The sequence below is a fragment of the Gracilinanus agilis genome, chromosome 2 (assembly GCF_016433145.1).
Source record: "Gracilinanus agilis isolate LMUSP501 chromosome 2, AgileGrace, whole genome shotgun sequence".
NCBI classification, from domain to species: Eukaryota; Metazoa; Chordata; class Mammalia; order Didelphimorphia; family Didelphidae; genus Gracilinanus; species Gracilinanus agilis.
This window is the reverse complement of record NC_058131.1, coordinates 704,228,627-704,235,483: the sequence shown is the minus strand read 5'-3', so window position 1 is coordinate 704,235,483 and position 6,857 is coordinate 704,228,627. Positions and strand designations below refer to the sequence as shown.

Genomic DNA, 6,857 nt, shown 5'->3' with positions numbered 1-6,857 from the left:
ACCATGATCATTTATACACACAGTAGGAATTATCCTCTTAAAAATAAACTTAAAGGAGTAGCAGCTGAACATGCTTTTTCATCATAGCAATAAGTGAAACTTGCTAAAAGTCTTCTGTTTCATTTTTCTTTTCTTTAGCTCTGGATGGGAACCCACATTCTTAAGTGCCCCAACTGCCACTTTTCTTGGAGTTCTGGGGGTACTGTGGAGTTCTGTGAGGCAGTTCACCCACTTAAGATTATTCATGTTACAGAATTTCATGATCATTGCAATCTCTAATACAGTCATCAATGGCAGTGGAAGTAATGCCATTTATTGAAGAACATTCTGCTCCTGTAATCAGTGACATTTGGATTTAAATCCTTCTTCTGATGCTTACTATCTATTGAGAAATCACCCAATTTACCTGATCCCTAGTTTTCTCATTTGTAGAAAGAACACACTGATTTCTAGAAGCACTACTACATGACATTATTATTAAATTCAAATGCAATAGAGTGTTCATTTTGCAGTGTCAGGCAATAAACATTTGTTAATCATCTACTATGTTCTAGACATTGTGCTAAAAACTGGAAATTTAAAAAAAGAAGGAAAAAAACAGTCCTTGGCTTCATGGAGCTCACAGTCTAATGAGAGAGACAATATGAAAACAACTATGAACATACAGTATATAGTATGTTAATGCGAAAGTGGCAAAAAGCATGAGAAGGAAGGCATGAGTATTAAAGGAGATTAGGAAGGGCTCACTGAAGAAGATAGGATTTTATAGGGGACTTGAAAATAGCAAGGGATAGTATGAAGGCCTTTGCAAACCTTTAGTCCAAAGATTGTTAACATGCTTTTTTTTTCAGTTATGTATCCCTTTGTCAGTCTGATGAACCTTATGGAGCCATTTTCAGAATAATAGTTGTAAATGAATAGGATAAAACACATAACATTTATATTAAGAATATTATATTAATATTTCAAAGTATTTTAAAAACAAATTTACAGATTATTAATAGGTAATTAACAACCTCTGCTTTAGATATTACTTTAATGGTAGTTATTTAGATTTAAAAAAATATTACTAAAGAACATACAATATTTGTTTCCAAAATCCAAGAATTGGCTTAATGCTTCGAAAGAAAAACTACGACCTCACATGATCATTAAAGCCACCTATACCACCAACATTTTTGATTATGGATGCCATTTACAAGCCTATTCTTGTTTGTTTCAAGGAGAAATTTAATGTCCTTCATCTAAAAATCTCCTCAATGTTAACACAACAATATTTTAAAGACATAGCATAGGAAAAGTAACAGGTTCCCTACTGATTAAAAAATACTGCACAAACATTAACCAAGCCACAATGATGGCAGAGTAGGAATTTATTAAAAAAAATACAACATGAGAAAAATTTAAGATCCACTTGCATTCATCTATTTATCCAGGTCTTGCTCTGTAGCATCCTTTTTCTGCTGCTCTTTCTTCCAAATTTTGGCCATCTCCAGAAAAGACTGGGTTGGTCTGTAGCATCTTCTGGAAACTTATAATCATAGTATTCTTCCCATCTGGCATCAGATCCATCTTCATCCTGTACATTTCTTCTCTTCTTAGCCTTCTCTGGCATGAGGTTATCCACTCTATCCTAATGAGATTCTTTTCCATATTCATATTCAAATTTAGCCAGGATTTTAGTAAGGAGTTTTTCTTCCTTTTCTTCACGATTTCTCATAGTTTTGTTGGTTTCTTCACAAATGTTCTGTATTGCACTAAGCTTTCTTCATTTCCTGGAGATAGCTCAAATTTCGCAAAACTGATCCATACCTTCACACTTGTTAGTTGCAGCAATTTCTGGTAAAGACTTTCTATTTTTCTTTTTCTTTATTTTAGATTCTTCATGTTCAATTTCAAAATAAATATAAGATTTCTAAAGCACCTTTGGCATATCTAAGTATGGCTGGCTCATGGTGAACTCCTATATTGTCCAAGTTCTAGCAATATCTCCAATAATTGTGTCTGTGGAAAATTAATATTGTTAAATCATTTTTGTCCTTAGTGTCCAGGCAAGTTCAGAATGAAACAGTCTGATTCTAAGCTAAAGTCATGTCCATTTTCTCCCTCTAGGCTATCATAATGGTATAAGATCTTTTGTCTTCCTTAAGGATAAAAGGATTAAGTCAGGGCTGGTCAACCATGGTGAATCCCCTGGCCTGTTTGAAATATTAAGGGAAGTCACTAAGCTCTAGCAGTGCTGTTGAACTCCATGTGGCTCAATGTATTGCCACCTTCCTTATATAGACAAAGAAACCTTTTCCCATAATAAAGTAATGAGAAGAGTTGGGGTATCTAAGTCCATCTCCTCAGTGACTACCCAAAAAAAGATATCTTTGGATTTCAGGGATGTCAAGGAGAGTGACTGGGTGATGAACTCACAAGGGAGTATATAGTGCCTGTGCTAGAGGAATTCTGCCTCTTTTCCCTTCCCTTTCAAACTGTGGAAAGAGTCAACTGACCAAGTTTGGATATGTTGAACAGTCAATTAATAAATAACTTTAAAATTAAGAAATATTGGCTCTCAAAGATTTTAATCATTATATTTCTAACTCAGAAAATTTGATCCATGATATACAATTTTCTGGTGCTAATTCCAGGAACTTTTCAGTCTTCCACATTTGCCAGATTGTTAGAGATATAGCACTAGTTTAGTGTAGACTTTAAACAGTGTGCCAACAGAAGTTCCCAATTTTTTTTTCTGTTTTATTTCAAATACAGTAGTCATTTTGGCAAATGTAAACTTTGTAAGAGGAATCGATTACAAGCAAGGTGGAATACCTGTTTAGTCCTCTCTGGACACTTTGCCTCCAACTCTTCATAAAGTGCATAGTTGTTCCATGTATTACTATCAGCACTTCTCTTGGATTGGAGGCACATGGTCCATGGTTCTTTCAAGCACCTCTAGGACACTGTTTCGTTCTACATCACTATATACCAATGGCAAAAATCAAACCAAGCATCCTACTGGTGTATATTAGCCTTTACTCTATTAATACTGGAATCTCCATTTGCTCCAAATGTTATCTTCAATATTTTGCCTATTCTCAAATTTCTTTCAATGACTGGTTAATTTTTAAAGAGTTTGTGGGCTTCCTGTTTTAAAATCCTGCCCAAAGCACATGTGTAGATCATTTTTACCCTTTTAAACTCTTCCTGATTTTCCTCAAACTTTGCAAAGGCCACACAGAGATATACAGATGTACAGATGTAGAGATAATCTCATCTCCAAAGAGTTCCACAGCTCTTTCATATACTTTCCTTGTATGAGCAAAGCAGTTATGTTTTTCTTTAAAGCCAGGATACTTGATCTAGTTCTTCATATCAGGATGCAGTGAGATTCTTCTTAAATGCATTCTCTGAATCCACTTTGCATCTCATTTCAAAGTTGATGCAGGAGTGGCAAGCTTCCTCCTCAGCTTGCCATTCTATCTACCATTCAAATACTTACCAGTCCCCAACAATATTTCCCAACTTCTCCATGTAAGTATATTTGTACCAGAACTGGTGGACATGGAAAGTGTTGTGATGACGTGATTGCAGATATTACAAATGTGATTTACTAGGCAATTCTTCATGTTCATTTCTGTGCATTTTACCCAGTGTCATATTTTGATAGTCAACATCTAAGGTATGCTTATAGGTGGAATTAGTCTTTTGAATTTCTTTTATCCTCTTTTCATATTTGTTCATATTTCTCTTTTTCACATTGTATTTAATTATTAATCTTAGTTCTGTTCTTCCTCATATTGTTCTCAAAAGTCCTTCTTTTCCTTAGTTTATACTCATTTAATTCTTCTTTATCTGTGATCTTCTGGAGGAAGAAGTTCAAACTCTTTCTTCAGCTTCTCTTAAAAACCTGTTTTGCTGTAATCTGTACTTCAGCAGAGGCTTTGTTTTTCATCTTGGCCAATTTGGAGATCCAATGCTTTTAGGTCATGATGGAAGCTGCCATGTTACCATGACTGAGCCTGCAACACCATCAAAATTCTCTCCAATTGTCAGGCTTTACCCTTTTAATTTTGCCTTTACTTTGTGACGTCCTGCTATCACATTTATTATTATTGTTAATAATAATGATTGTCTCATATTTGTAAAGTTCTCTGCGACTATCCTAATTCATCGCCCAACACCTCAAAAAATGTAGTTGTTACATATCTCCTGGAGTTGTTACACGTCTCTGTCCTCCTAGAGTCTAGAGACTATTAGAAAACTAAGATATTAAAAAATGATTTGAAGCCAGGTCACCCTGACAGCATATCTGTCACTCTATAACATAATTTTGAAAATTGTTAATGTCCATATGCTGAAGGTTAAGAAAATGATTAACATAAAAGAAATGGTTCCATTTGCTTTCCATACAAAAATATACCCCACCTTAGTTAGAAGTCTGAGGAAACCTTATTAGCAACGGTCCTCTTTATAGTTATTATATATTCCTTATTATTCATCTTCTATACTTTAATTTGATACTTACAGAATGACATGAAAATTTTACTGGTTCTATAGAATTTCTGAATCTCCATTATCAGTAAGGACAGTCTGTGTGCTTGCATTATATCTGAAAGATATCATATTCATATTCTTATAGTAATCAGAATTTATTCTTCAGGAAAAAGTACAAATACTAATGTGGTCTAAACTATTTTACATACTTTGTATTGTAGGATTTATGCCAGATCTCTTGCATTTGCAAATTACCCTAGGAAATCCTGGCAGTTAGGAGAATGGAACTTTGGCCCAGCAGGTGACCTGACAGTTTGAGCTGGGACTATAAATACCCCTGCTGAACCAACCTGGGGGTTCTGTTTTTCTTGACTTCACCTAGACACCCAGCTACCCCTGGACTTCCCTTGGGGACCCTGGGTTGAGGGAGGTGGATCATGGGCAGGAAATTAAATTAGGTCAGCCTAGCAACAGGGACACCCCTAAACCAATTCATCAACTTCATCTGTCTAGCTGGTGGACCATACAACATCAGTGCAGTGAAAGTTATCTCTAGCTGAGGGGCTGGTTCCCTCAGCCTGATCTTACCTTCTAGGGCCATTGCCAATACTGGCCAGTCACCCTTAGCAACAGCTTCTCCATACCCTAAACCCCCTTTCCTCAGTTTCCTCTTCTGTGTTTAAATAAACCCTTAGCCTAAATCTGTGAGCTCCTGCAGTTAATTATAACTTCATCCTGGGCTAAGGGGCTGAGGAGGGGGGAGAATAGTAATCACTTGACTCCAAAGGAAGTACTGGGAAAGCATCCATTTTGTTCAGGAAGTGTGTGAGCTTCACTTTCTGCTGAGTGATGCTTTCACTCCAGCAGGGAGGGGCTCCTCTCTCTCCACCTTAAAAGAGCCTACAGATAGCAGGGAAACTGACTGGGCATCACAGCTCTGGCTACACATCCTTGGTGGTCTCAAATCACCAGCTACAGTAGTTACAAGCTCCCTGGCCTGGTGACTCACTTGTACAACCAGCTCCCTTGTTATCAGCCACATTACCCCATTATTACAACTTACACAATTGTGTCTTTTAAGATAGTTAATATTTGTGAAATGTAAAGCATGAATGAATTCATAAATAATAAGCTTTCCAAACTGAAGTGACATAAAAGAAAAGAAAAGGCACCAGACTAATAATCAGGTGACATGAATTCAAATCTCCTTTTTAATTTACTAGCTATGTGTCATTGAATAGGTCCCTAAAATTCTCTGTAACTCAGTTTCTACAGCTACAAAGAAAGAATCTTTTATAATAGATGAGCACTGATCTACTTCCAGGATCTATAAAAGGAGAAAGTTTGAATTGTTTATTTGTTTCAGTTGTGTTTGACTTTTCATGATTCTAATTAAGCAAAGATAGAAGAGTGGTTTGCTATTTCTTTCTCCAGCTGAGTCTTGGACAAGTTGCCCTCTGAGATTTTTCCTAGCTCCAAAATCTGTAATTCCATGATTCTAGATGGTCATCAAAACTTTTATACCTAACATTTTGGGAGGTGGATACCATTCAGAAGTATTCTAAATGGCCTTTTCATCAAACTACTTTCCCAAAATTGTGCCTGTGACATCACTGAATGTGTGGTAAAATTTTAAATCATTTATGAATTTAGAACGGAGAACTAACTATATGCAACAGACTTCTTAATCTCTTTTATACTTAATTATTATCAATTCTGTTTTCAAGCACAAATACAATGTCATCCCATTAGAAGTATAAATGAAAACTTTTCAACCATTCATTATGTCTTCTGTTGTCATTTTTGTTAAAGATGTGGATTCCACTAACTGTATATGAAGTAGATAAAAAGCAGACCATTGTTTTAAACTAATGAACTATAAGAGCAAAACAAATTTGATTTTAATACTTTTATACTTAATAATATTGCATGGCCTGATTTAAGTATCGCGTGAATCAAAAGGGGTTTCTGTCATGAGTCACTTTAAAAAAAGGAGAAAGAAATATATCATAATTCAAAAGTAATCACTAAGGCTTATTCAAGTGTTGGGAAATATAGTTTCTACATGATTAGTTATATAGTCCTGTACCGAACAATAATTCCACAAATGCTATAGCATTTTCAGTTCATTAACTGTTAAATGCATTACTGATTCTGTCATTAAGATGGGATAGATACTCAGCAGTTAAATGCCTTGACATATTATGTTAAAGGCCATAATATCTCTTAGTGATTAGTTCAAATACTAAAATATATGTTTGTACTTAGGAAACAAGATATCTTTATTTAGAAAAGATGAAGAATTAATTTTACTAAATGTTTAAAAAAACAACTATTTGGGGGGACAGCTGGATAGCTAAGTGGATTGAGAG

The 6,857-nt window shown here is 35.3% G+C and overlaps 1 pseudogene; it reads right to left on the bottom strand.

Annotated features, from left to right (window-relative positions):
* Positions 1–2,763: 2,763 nt before the first annotated feature.
* On the bottom strand, positions 2,764–3,994 carry LOC123234418 (annotated as a pseudogene).
* Positions 3,995–6,857: the final 2,863 nt, after the last annotated feature.